General features: G+C 49.8%; 1 pseudogene; it reads right to left on the reverse strand.

Moving 5' to 3' along the window:
• The window catches only part of LOC146207961 (uncharacterized), an 8,667-nt pseudogene extending 1,467 nt beyond the window's left edge, over positions 1–7,200 (reverse strand).
• Positions 7,201–13,107: the final 5,907 nt, after the last annotated feature.

A 13,107-nucleotide genomic window follows, 5' to 3' on the forward strand; every position in this document is an offset into this window, starting at 1 on the left:
CTGCTGCTGCTGCTGCTGCTGCTGCTGCTGCTGCTGCTGCTGCTGCTGCTGCTGCTGCTGCTGCTGCTGCTGCTGCTGCTGCTGCTGCTGCTGCTGCTGCTGCTGCTGCTGCTGCTGCTGCTGCTGCTGCTGCTGCTGCTGCTGCTGCTGCTGCTGCTGCTGCTGCTGCTGCTGCTGCTGCTGCTGCTGCTGCTGCTGCTGCTGCTGCTGCTGCTGCTGCTGCTGCTGCTGCTGCTGCTGCTGCTGCTGCTGCTGCTGCTGCTGCTGCTGCTGCTGCTGCTGCTGCTGCTGCTGCTGCTGCTGCTGCTGCTGCTGCTGCTGCTGCTGCTGCTGCTGCTGCTGCTGCTGCTGCTGCTGCTGCTGCTGCTGCTGCTGCTGCTGCTGCTGCTGCTGCTGCTGCTGCTGCTGCTGCTGCTGCTGCTGCTGCTGCTGCTGCTGCTGCTGCTGCTGCTGCTGCTGCTGCTGCTGCTGCTGCTGCTGCTGCTGCTGCTGCTGCTGCTGCTGCTGCTGCTGCTGCTGCTGCTGCTGCTGCTGCTGCTGCTGCTGCTGCTGCTGCTGCTGCTGCTGCTGCTGCTGCTGCTGCTGCTGCTGCTGCTGCTGCTGCTGCTGCTGCTGCTGCTGCTGCTGCTGCTGCTGCTGCTGCTGCTGCTGCTGCTGCTGCTGCTGCTGCTGCTGCTGCTGCTGCTGCTGCTGCTGCTGCTGCTGCTGCTGCTGCTGCTGCTGCTGCTGCTGCTGCTGCTGCTGCTGCTGCTGCTGCTGCTGCTGCTGCTGCTGCTGCTGCTGGTGGTGGTGGTGGTGGTGGTGGTGGTGGTGGTGTCATTGCTGCTGCTGGTGGTGGTGGTGCCGTTGCTGCTGCTGCTGCTGCTGCTGCTGGTGGTGGTGGTGCCATTGCTGCTGCTTGCTGCTGCTGGTGGTGGTGGTGCCGGTGCTGTTCATGCTGCTGCTGCCGCTGCTGCTGGGGGTGGTGGTGCCGTTGCAGCTGCTGGTGGTGGTGCCGTTGCTGCTGCTGCTGCTGCTCGTGGCGGTGGTGCCGGTGCTGCTGCTAGTATTAGTGGTGGTGGTGCTGCTGCTGCTGCTGCTGGTAGTGGTGGTGCCGGTGCTGCCGCTGTTGCTGCTGCTGCTGCTGGTGGCGGTGGTGCCGGTGATGCTGCTGGTGGTGGTGGTGGCGGTGGTGGTGGTGATGGTGTTGCTGCTGCTGCTGCTGCTGCTGGGGGTGCTGCTGCTGCTGGTGGTGCCGCTGCTGCTGGTGGTGGTGCTGCTGCTGCTGCTGCTGGTGGTGGTAGTGCCGGTGCTGCCGCTTCTTCTGCTGCCGATGCTGCTGCTGCTGCCACTGCCGCTGGTGGCGCTGCTGGTTGTGGTGGTAACGTTGCAGCTGCTGCTGCCGCTGGTGGTGGTGCGGTTGCTGCTGCTGCTGGTGGTGGTGCCGTTAATGCTGCTGCTGCCGCTGCTGCTGCTGTTGGTGGTGGTGGTGGTGGTGCCATTCCAGCTGCTGCTGCTGCTCGTGGTGGTAGTGCCGGCGCTGCTTCTGCTGCTGTTGCTGCTGCTGGTGGTGGCGGTGGTGCCGGTGCTGCTGCCGGTGGCGGTGCTGCTGCTGCTACTGGTGGTGGTGGTGGTGCCGGTGGTGCTGCTGCTGCGTCTGGTGGTGCTGGTGCTGCTGCTGGTGGTGCCGGTGCTGCTGCTGTTTGTGCTGGTGGCCGGTGCCGGTGGTGGTGCTAGTGGTGCCGGTGCTGCTGCCGGTGGCGGTGCTGCTGCTGCTACTGGTGGTGGTGGTGGTGCCGGTGGTGCTGCTGCTGCGTCTGGTGGTGCTGGTGCTGCTGCTGGTGGTGCCGGTGCTGCTGCTGTTTGTGCTGGTGGCCGGTGCCGGTGGTGGTGCTAGTGGTGCCGGTGGTGCTGATGCTGCTGGTTCTGCTGGTGATGGTGGCGCTGCTGCTGCTGGTAGTGCCGCTGCTGCTGGTGCTGGTGCTGCCGCTGCTGCTGGTGGTAGTGCTGGTGCTGCTGGTGCTGGTGCTGGTGCTGCCGCTGGTGCTGCAGCTGTTGATGTTTATGGTGCCGTTGTCAGTGCAGGTGTTCCTGCTGCTGCCAGTGGTGCTTGTGCTGCTGCGGGTTCTGGGTGTGCTGGTGCTGCTACTGGCGCCGGTGCTGGGTGTGCTGGTGCTGTCGCTGCTGCTGCTGGTGCTGATGCTGCTGTTGCTGGTGCTGCTGTTGCTGCTGTCCGTGCTAGTGTTTCTGGTGCTGGTGGTGCTGCTGCTTCTGCTGGTGTTCCTGCTGGTGCTGCTGGTGCCGTTGGTGATGCTGCTGTTGTTGCTGTTGTTGCCGCTGGTGCTTGCGGTGCTGCTGCTGGTGTTTCTGCTGCTGGTGGCCGGTGCAGCTGCTGGTGCTGGTGCCGCGGCTGCTGCTGCTGCTGCTGCTGCTGCTGCTGGTGTTGCCGCTGGTGGGGCTGCTGCCGCTGGTGCTGGTTCTGCTAGTGCTGGTGGTGCTTGTGCTGCTGGTGGTGCTGCTGCTGGTGCTGTTGATGCTTTACCTATAAAAAAAGCGAAATTTGAGATCACGCATAAAGGCAGTCCGAATACATTACACTCACGCAGAATAAAAAAACGTTGACAGTATGATGTGATCTTGTGTGCAACTTGCTGCTGACACTCTTTCACGTCGAGGTAGTCTCAGTGGATTCAGTCGACGCGTACAGCGGTCAATCAACTACCTTCACCCAATTCATCATTTATCAGACACAGAACAGGAAAGTGGGGCGTCCAGGCTCAACGGCCTAAACGCTCAACGACGTTTGGGCTTTTCCCGTTTTTCTTTCTCTGAAGACCGCACAGCACGCTTATGTGGTAACTGTCGGCGACTGAACACTGACACAGTCACAGATTCCTACCCTCTTCGGGCAGTCGACTCGGACATGTATACGCTTGGAGCAGTACAGTTTTTCACTACTGTGGACTTTGGCAGCGGTTTCCTGCAGATACTGACTGACGAGAGTGACGTCTAAAAAAGTGCATTCACTTGCCATCAGGGATTATTCGAGTTTGTCCGATTGTGTTTCGGTTTATGCAATTCACCTGCTACCTTTCAGCGCCTGATGGAGTGCTCGGAGACGCGAAATACAACTACGCAATGACATACAGGGATGACGTCGTCTTTTCAGAAAGTCTAGCTGAACATCCGACCCATTTAACCACTGTTTCGCTACGAAGGCCGGCCGCAGGCATCACCATACACCTATATTGGCGGTGGTTCAGATGGTAGGGCATTTGATAACTGTGCACAAGGATGCGGAATCGAATCCTTATGCGGCGGCCGCATTTCGATGGAAGCGGAAAGCAAAGCGCCCGTGTGCGGCGTGATCTCGATGCATGTTAAGTAACTGCAAATGATCGAAATTCTGAGTACTCCACTAAGGCGTCTATTACACCTGGAGTCGCTTTGGGACGTCAAACTCCATTAAACAAACCAAATATCTCCAACAAAGAGGCGTTGTGCGCCACGTCAGCATTAATAATACATTTCGAAATGTAGACGACATACCATTCTGAACAAGAACTCAGTTATTGGTTGGATGTTATATTCTTTCTTGTAAAACATTCGCATTATAGGAGAATGTGTCCGGCGTTCGCACTGACGTGCAAAACTATACGTCTCTACCTTAAGGGCGCCTATATTACAGTGGCAGCTAGAGGCGCCAGTTCATAAGCCTCTTCTTTCAAATCCTTCAAAAATACCGTCACGTAACTGTATTTTTGAATGATTGCAAATAGCGCGGCGGAAGTCGTAGCGGGATGGACACAGCGCAGCTGAAAATTTATGAGATGAACCCTTGCCACGTTAGAGGCGTCATAATTAAAGAGTTTCGGTAATTAGTATTCCCTAAATAACTGTAGTGCAAAAACTATACGTTATTAACATATGCGACCCTGCAAATCTCTGAATTTGTTTCGCTGGACTAGGGTGAACTGCATTTCGAAAACCTTCGTGGCAGTTCGCCGGGACACCCGGTATAAATGGCGCGTGCCAAATTCAGAGAGGGATAAAAAAAGACTTCTGAAAAAGTTTCAAGGCTTACAATACAGCGACCAAAAGAGTAATGACGGTATGGATTTCGAGTATATGTTTCTGAAGTGATGCCGTCGAATTCGATTTACGCCGCCGAGGTGTCTCGGTAGTTAAGGCAATTGTGCAGAAGTACGCGGAATTTTACCTTAGCCCCGGCGGCCGCTTTTGTTGGGTGAGAAAGGAAGGCGCACGGGTGCTGTGCGATATCACTGCGCGTAAAAGAGCCCCAGGTGGGTGACACTTTTCGAGCCCTCCAGTACGGTGTCTCTGATCGCTTGACTCGCTTTGGGACGTTAAACCCGACAGACCAAACCACAATGTGAAATCCGGGTGTGCCACCCCGTACTTCGTCGCCGCAACCTCAGCCTTTCCATGTTTCACAGATACCTGCATAGATAAATCCACTTTTGATTACATGCCCTACATTCCCCCGACCTGCACATCTCAATGCACTCGTAGCGTATAACGTTTCACTTCCAAGTGCCCGTACTTCTAGAACTTCGCTTATATATTACTCTAACTCATATTTACTGTACTCATCCCTTACTTAAACCTCATCGGGTCTTTCATACATGACATATCGATGCCGACAAAAAAATTTATGTACATGCTATGAAATCAATGATCTGTCAGCAGAATAACAATTCCTTGCAGAGTGCGTGTGAGAAGGAACGGCCTCATTCAAACTATCTACTCACACTTTTTACGTTAGCGTCATCAAAAGCGAACTTCTCTATAAAAGTACCAAGCAACACGGCCATCATTAAAATATTGGCACGTTCTCCTTGTTTGCACCTTTCGTATATTCGCCGTCTGCACAGCGAAGCACGAAATTAAGTGACAAGGTAATCATGCATGACCAGGCACGAAAGTTACAGCGGCTGCATTCGATATCAAGCGCGCACGCTACAGAGGCTGCTCTCGATATCGCGAGATATACTTCGCGCTCGCGCTATCACGCAAAAAGCAGCAAGTAGGCACGGCGCATGCTCCGATATGACCGCTTCATCCCCCACGCGACACCTATTCTGAGTGTCACCTAGTATCCGTGCCACACGGTAGCTAAGTGGGTAACGTGCTGAGCTCGCACACGCGAAGACGCTGGTTCGAATCCCAGTGCCTGCAGCGCTTCCGCCTTCGATCGCTGTGTTGCGGGGGCCGAGATTCGTACTGGTGTCGTTCCGGACCCTTGCAGAGTCCGGCTGTACACTTAGCCGCCGTGTGTGGTGGACAAGGCGAGGTGGTGTGCCTTTTAGGCACAGCATCTCCTCTCGCTGTCCCCCGGGCATCCGAAGGGTGGATGCCTGTTGCTGCTGCTGCTCGTTTTCTACGCATACGGTACCGCGGTAATGAATATGGAAGACGCAGTGCGGCGACTGTGCAGAATGCAGAGCAGAGTTCAGAAGCGGCATCGTGCCTTCATGTGTCACACCAGGACAGTATCCACATGTATATATTCGCGTGCTTCTGAAATCAATCACCTCGGTCTCGAAATTCCCTCTCTCTGTTCGCGTGTTCTGTGTACCTGCTCTATCGCGTTCATTCCGTTTAGGGTAACGCTGATTGTACGAACGCTGAATACTACAGTATTATACAGTACATGAGAGAAGGAACGATCCGGAAGAAAGTGCACGATACGAATTGTAGGGCAGGGGGGTCTGGTATATCCGCAAGAGATGTGCTCTCCGTATATCACAGAACTAGTATCTGCTTGCAATGAGCGTAGTTGCTCCGAAGCCGCTCTCATGCTGTAGCCGATAGCGTAATTATTCAGTGACGCTACTCCCCTGGAAATCCGAGAGCTGAAAAAGGGCTCATATAAAGCACCATGCTGGGCTAGTTATTCAGTAAGAAGGCAACGCAAAAAACTGCCACAGACACACCTAAATCGGCTGATAGCAGCGTTGCGATGTGTCGCGTGCTCATCTATGGGTAACGTTGTTCGCAGTATTTGTACGGAGTATAAAATATGGCGTAGAAGCAGTGCCGAGCGCGAAAAACATTCTTTAAAAAGTTCACATGTAGGAGCGCAGATATTCGACGACGGTGCAAAACTACAGTGCCCAGGCCCTTTCGTGTTACCCTGCGCTCGTTCAGCACTAATCTTTGTAAACCAATCTAGTTTATCACAGTAACACTGCGGGATTCGGGCTTGCCGCGGCTCCCCTTTGAGCGACCGCCGCCCATGTCATGTTATTCTCCTCGTTCCCTTTCTCCCGTCTGAGGCGGCGGAGAGATTTTCGGGCGACTTCCCACTGTCGATCGGCTATAGCTCTGTCCTGGAGTCCCAGTTGCCGTTCTCATTGGCGCCTTTTGGTGGTAACACGGCACCGCTTAAACGGCCGCGCTCGCACGACCGTCCGAGCGGAGCTAAGAGGGACACCCCTCCGAGACATCGCAAGGTGCGTACGCTACTGTCCTGGTCTGCCGGCCTTTGTCCGCGCAGACTAGTGTGTACTTGAGTTCGTCTGCTCCGGGTTATTCCTGAGAGCGCAGCTCGAGCCTGTCGATCGTGATTCAACGAACCGCGATAGGCGTACCTTGCGGTGGTTGCCCACTCTCTCTCAAAGGAACCCTTTGGTCACTGCGAGAGAGAGAGAGAGATCACAGAACGCCCTTGAGTGCTTGCGGCGCGCATTCATTGTCACTGCGTGCGCGCAGCGGAGCCTTGCTCCTCGCGCGCTCCTGGGACGCGGTGACTGTGTGTTTGTACAGCTGGCGGACGGCATTGAAAAAACGTCTCCTGTGTAAACTAGGAGGCTTCTGTCTTTGCAGCGAAGCGCTCTCCTCCCTGCGGAGGTTGAGTGCGCGCTGCTGTGGGACAGTGCGCGTGTGGTGACAGCTGATCGGGGCTTCGGCTCACTCGACGCTCGAAACCGCGGTGGTAGGTGGCCGATGCCCGCGTAGAAAACCCCAACTAGCGCCCAATGTGAAAAGTCCTGGCTCTATGAGTTAGACAGCACATAGGCCGAGCCGGTCGCCTTGACGATCAAGCTCTTGCGCCATGTCGACCGCCCCCTGCGGGGCACAAGGCAGCGAATCTGAAACGCGCTACATGTCGGCTCCTTACGCCGTCATAGCGTCGTTTGATCCGTTGGGCGCTGTTCTTCTGAACAGCCAAACACCGTGGCTGGCCGCCAGCCCCATTGGGCTATACGGCAATGCCGTGAGCTACGTTAATCACGCGGCTCCCATTGGAGCTTTCTCCGGGCCACCCTGTGGTGGGACCGCTACACAGATGCCTCCGTTTTGTCAGCTTTCCGCTCATGGCGGAAGCAGTTCGCGAGTTTATCAGAACTGAGTGATGTCAATCGATAGAGGGGGACGTAATGTTGTTGCCGAAAAAATAATTATGCCAGTAAGTAATTAGGTAATTATTCACAAGAAAAAATTTAAAAGTTGTCCGCAGCAGTTGCGAGTCATTGAGAAGTGGTAGAGGTTAACGAGTGGTGTCAATCGATAGAGGGTGACGTATTTTTGTGTCCGAAAATTAATTAGGTAATCAATTATAGGCAAACATGCAAAATAGTGTCCGCCGCCGGTGTGAGAAATTGAGAAGTGGTAGGGGCTAATGAGTGCGGTCAATCGATAGACGGTGACGTAATGCTGCTTCCGGAAAAGTAATTATTCCAATAATTTAGTTAGGTACCTAATTAGAGGCAAAAATGTAAAAATAAAGGCGGAAAGGGTCTATTAGCCAATGGCTTGGCACCACATTTGAGTGTATCAAATAGTAGCATAACTAATAAATCAGCGAATTAAGATGACATAAAGGATGCGATGCCACACAACCTGAAGTCGAGCCAAAAATGGGCATAGGAAGAGATTGGTGTACTATTTGAAAGTAACAAACACTAAAGTAGTTAATTGAGGCTACGATTCCTCCATCTGTAGTGTTAGATGGGAAATATATAAACTTTGAATTAGGGTGACGTCAAGGATGTGACGTCACGCAACCGGAACTAGAGCCGAAAAAAGACATAGGAAGGGATTGGCGCACCATTTGAAAGAACCGAGGACTAAAATGGGTATACAAGTGAATTATTGTGACGATAAGGATGTGACGTCACGCAAACCAGAAGTAGAGTTCAAAAAGGACATAGGAAGGGATTGACGCGCAATTTGAAAGTACCAAAGACTAAAATGGGTAAACAAGAAGTGAATTGAGCAGCTAGAAGCAACCAAAAGCAGCATCCGTGCTCTCGTGTTACTCCAATGCAGATTCTGCAGTGCTCTTAAATTTTATCCTAGTGGTGTAGATTGTGCGTATGGCATGTGTGTACACTGTCTTCAGCGGCGGTGAAGCTTATGTCGAGTAAACCGCCACACGTGTTGTTGTTGCACAGTCTGTCAAGTATAAATTGCACTGGACTAGTAGTATATCCTAACTTATTATATATAGTTCATTAGGTAATTGTAATTAAAATACACTTTACACCCCGACTGCACGTAATATATCTTTGGATAGCTTACGCAGGGTATAATTGCACAGTACAATTTTCATATCTTACTATGCCACCTTTAATTCGTTCATCATCATCATCATCATCAGTCTGACTATACCCACTGCAGGGCGAAGGCCTCTCCTATATTTCTCCAATTAACCCGGTTCTGTGCTAGCTGCATCCACTTGACCCTTGCGAACTTCTTAACCTCATCCGCCCACCTAACGTTCTGCCGCCCCCTGCTACGCTTTCCTTCCCTTGCAATCCAGTTTCTTACCCTAAGCGACCATCGGTTATCCTCTCCTCGCACTACATGTCCTGCCCATGCCCATTTCTTCTTCCTTATTTCCACTAGAATGTCGACAGTTTGAGTTATTTCTCTGACCATCCTGTGGTCACTGCATCGCACTTTCCCGATTACCTCTACATCTTGCATAATGGCGGGGGTTGAACCCATTATGAAGTTAATTTCATTTTTGGACTCCCCCTTAGGACTTTTCCATGTCCATTTCCGGTTATTCCGATTTCTGAAGAAGGTATTCATGATTCTTAAATTATTGCGCTCTGCAAACTCAACTAGTAACTCCCTGCACGCTTCCTATCTCTTAATGTTACCCCTACCATTTTTTTCCTTAGCCATCTGGGTTGTCCTCAAGTTAAGTAGAACTCTCTTGGTTAACCTCAACGTTTCAGCCCCTTAGGTGAGTACAGGTAAGATGCAACTGTTGTATACTTTCATCTTGAGCGATACCGGTAAGCTGCTAGCAATAATTTGCGAGTGCTTGCGAACATCCCAATCTTATTCTTCTCGTTATTTCCTTTTCATGGTCCGGATCTGCGGTTACTACCTGTCCTAAGTAGACATATTCGCCTACTACTTCCAGTACTTCGCTACCTAATGTAAACTGCTGTTCCTTCCCGAGGCTGTTGAACATTACCTTAGACTTCTGCATATTGATTTTCAAGCCTACCTTTCTACTTTTCTTGTCTAGGTCATCAATCATTATTTGCAGTTAATCCCCCGAGTCGCTTAGCAAGGCAATGTTATCAGGAAATCACATATTACTGAGGTATTCTCCCTCTACCCTTATGCCTAACTGCTCCCATTCCAAGTCTCCGAATACTTCCTCTAAGCAAGCTATGAATAGTACTGGGTAGATTGTGTCCCCTTGCCTAACACCTTTCTTTATGGGAATTTTGTTACTGTCTTTATGCAGAACTGTGGTTGCTGTGCAGCCACTATATATATATATATATATATATATATATATATATATATATATATATATATATATATATATATATATATATATATATATATATATATATCTTCCAGCACTTTCACGTAGGGCTCGTCTACCCCCTGATTTCGCAATGACTGCATCACAGGCGATGTTTCAACTGAGTCAAATGCTTTTTCGTAATCAATGAATGCTATCTATAAGGGCTGGTTATATTCCGAGCATTTTTCTATCACCTGATTGATGGTATGGATATGATTGAGGCTAAGGTTTTCCTGATTCTATTAGCGATTACCTTAGTAAATACCTAATAAGTAACAGACAGTAAGCTGATTGGTCTGTAATGTTTAAGGTCTTTAGGGTCCCCTTTTTTATGAATGAGGATAATGTTTGCATTCTTCCATGGTTCTCGTACCGTCGATGACACGAGGCACTGCGTATACAGGGTGGCCAGTTTTTCTAGCACGATATCCCCCATATCCTTCAGCAAATCTCTAGTTATCTGATCCTCTCCAGCTGATTTCCCCCTTTTCATAGTTTCTAATGCTTTTTTCACCTCGTCCTTCATCACTGGTGGAACGTCTGACTGTTTTTCCCTACCACCAATCTCATTGCGGTCCTGACTACTTTGGCTACTGTACCGATCTGTATAGAACTCCTCGGCTACTATCTTATCCATATTTGTGATGACGTTGCCCGCCTTGTCCTTTATCGCATACCTGTGGTTTTTGCCTATGCCCAATTTCTGCTCTACCGCTTTAAGGCTTCCCCCGTTCTTTACAGCATGCTCGATTTTAAAATGTTATACTTCCTTATATCGGCCACCTTGCGCTTATTGATTAGCTTTGATATCTTGGCCAAATCGATCTGGTCTGTTGGATTGGAAGCTTTCATACTCTGGCGTTTCTTAATCAAATCTTTCGTCTCCTTCGACAGCTTACCGGTATCCTCTCCAACTATCCTACCGCCTAATTCTACCGCGCACTCAGTAATGATACCTCTGAAATTGTTGTTCATTGCTTCTAGGGTAATATCGCCATCCTCGGTTAGAGCTGAATATCTATTCTGTAGCGTGATCCTGAACTCTTCTGCCCTCTCCCTCAACTCTAATTCGCTGATGGGTTTCTTTCTTTCTAATCTATTGCGTTCCTTCAGATTTAGGCTAATTCGGGACCTCACCATCCTGTGGTCACTGCATCACACTTTCCCGCATATCTCTACCTCTTGCGTAATGGCGGGGGTTGAACACATTATGAAGTCAATTTCATTTTCGGACTCCCCGTTAGGACTTTTCCGGTTCTTCCGTTTTCTCAAGGAGGTATTCATGATTCTTAAGTTATTGCGCTCTGCAAACTCAACTAGTAACTCCCCCTGCTATTCCTAGAACCAGTGCCATAGTCACCTACTGCCTGGTGTCCTGCCTGCTTTTTCCCTACCATGGCATTGAAGTCCCACATTAGTACAGCATACTGCGTCTTTATTTTTCGCATTGCCGATTCTACATCTTCGTAGAAGCTTTCAACTGCCTGGTCATCATAACCACACGTAGGTGCATAGGCCTGTACAACCTTCAGTTTAAACCGCTTATTAAGCGTAATTACGATGCCGGCCACCCTCTCATTAATATTATAGAATTCGTTCCCTTGGAATTCAGTTTGTTACCCTAAGCGACCACCGGTTATCCACTCTTCGCACTACATGTCGTGCCCATGCCCATTTCTTCTTTTTAATTTCCATTAGAATATCAGTCACTTGAGTTATTTCTCTGAGCCACTCTGCACGCTTCCTATCTCCTAATGTTACCCCTACCATTTTTTGTTCCATAGCCCTCTGCCTTGTCCTGAACTTAAGTAGAACCCTCTTGGTTAGCCTCCACGTTCCAGCCCCATGGGTGAGTACAGGTATAAATGCAACTGTTGCACACTTTCCTCTTGAGCGATACCGGCTGCTAGTCATAACCTGCGAGTGCTTTCCAAATACGCTCCATCCCAATCTTATTCTTCTTGTTATTTCCTTTTCATGGTCCGGATCTGCAGTTACTACCTCTCCTAAGTAAACATATTTGCCCACTACATCCAGTGCTTGGCTACCTAACGTAAATTGCTGTTCCTTCTCGAGGCTGTTGAACATTACCTTAGTCTTTTGCATATTGATTTTTAAGCCTACCTTTCTACTTTTCCTGTTTAGGTCATCAATCATTATTTGCAGTTCATCTCCCGAGTTACTTAGCAAGGCAATGTCTTCAGCAAATCGCATATTACTGAGGTATGGGAAATCTGCCCTTCCCTAACTGCTCCCATTCCAAGTCCCTGAATAGTTCCTCTAAGCAAGCTGTGAATAGTATTGGGGAGATGGCGTCTCCTGGCCTAACACCTTTCTTTATGGGAATTTTGTTACCTTCTTTATGCGGGACTATGGTTGCTGTACAGCCACTATATATATTTTCCAGCACTTTCACGTACGGCTCGTCTATCCCCTGATTTCGCAATGCCTGCATCACCGGCGATGTTTCAACTGAGTCAAATTCTTTTTCGTAATCAATGAATGCTATGTATAAGGGCTACTTATAGTTCGAGAAATTTTCTATAACCTGGTTAATGGTATGGATATGGTCGATAGTAGAGTACCGATTCCGAAAACCTGCTTGATATTTTGCTTGATTGCAGTCTAAGATTGTCCTGATTCTATTAGCGATTACCTTAGTAAATACCTTATACGTAGCAGACAGTAAGCTGATTGATCTGTAATTTTTAAGGTCCTTAGAGTCCCCTTTCTTATGAATGAGGATAATGTTTGCATTCTTCCATGGTTCCGGTACCGTCGATGACACGAGGCACTGCGTATACAGGGTGGCCAGTTTTTCTAGCATGATATCCCCCCCGTCCTTTAACAAACATGTAGTTATCTGACCCTCTCCAGCTTATTTCCCCCTTTTCATAGTTTCAAATGCTTTCTTTACCGCTGCCTTCGTCACTGGTGGAACGTCTGACTGTTTTTCCCCACCGCCAATCTCATTACGGTCCTGACTACTTTAGCTACTGTAGAGATCTGCATAGAACTCCTCGGCTACTTTGACTATCCTGTCCATATTCGTGATGACGTTGCCCACCTTGTCCCTTATCGCATACATCTGATTTTTGACTATGCCCAATTTCATTTTTACCGCTTTAAGGCTTCCCCCGTTCTGTACAGCATGCTCAATTTTTTCTATGGTATACTTCCTTATATCGGCCACCTTGCGCTTATTGATCAGCTTTCATATCTCGGCCAATTCTATCTGGTCTGTTGGATTGGCAGCTTTCATACTCTGGCGTTTCTTAATCAAATCTTTCGTCTCCTTAGACAGCTTACCGGTATCCTCTCTAACT

The sequence above is a fragment of the Amblyomma maculatum genome, chromosome 1 (assembly GCF_055883805.1).
Source record: "Amblyomma maculatum isolate TAMU_Amacu chromosome 1, ASM5588380v1, whole genome shotgun sequence".
NCBI lineage: Eukaryota > Metazoa > Arthropoda > Arachnida > Ixodida > Ixodidae > Amblyomma > Amblyomma maculatum.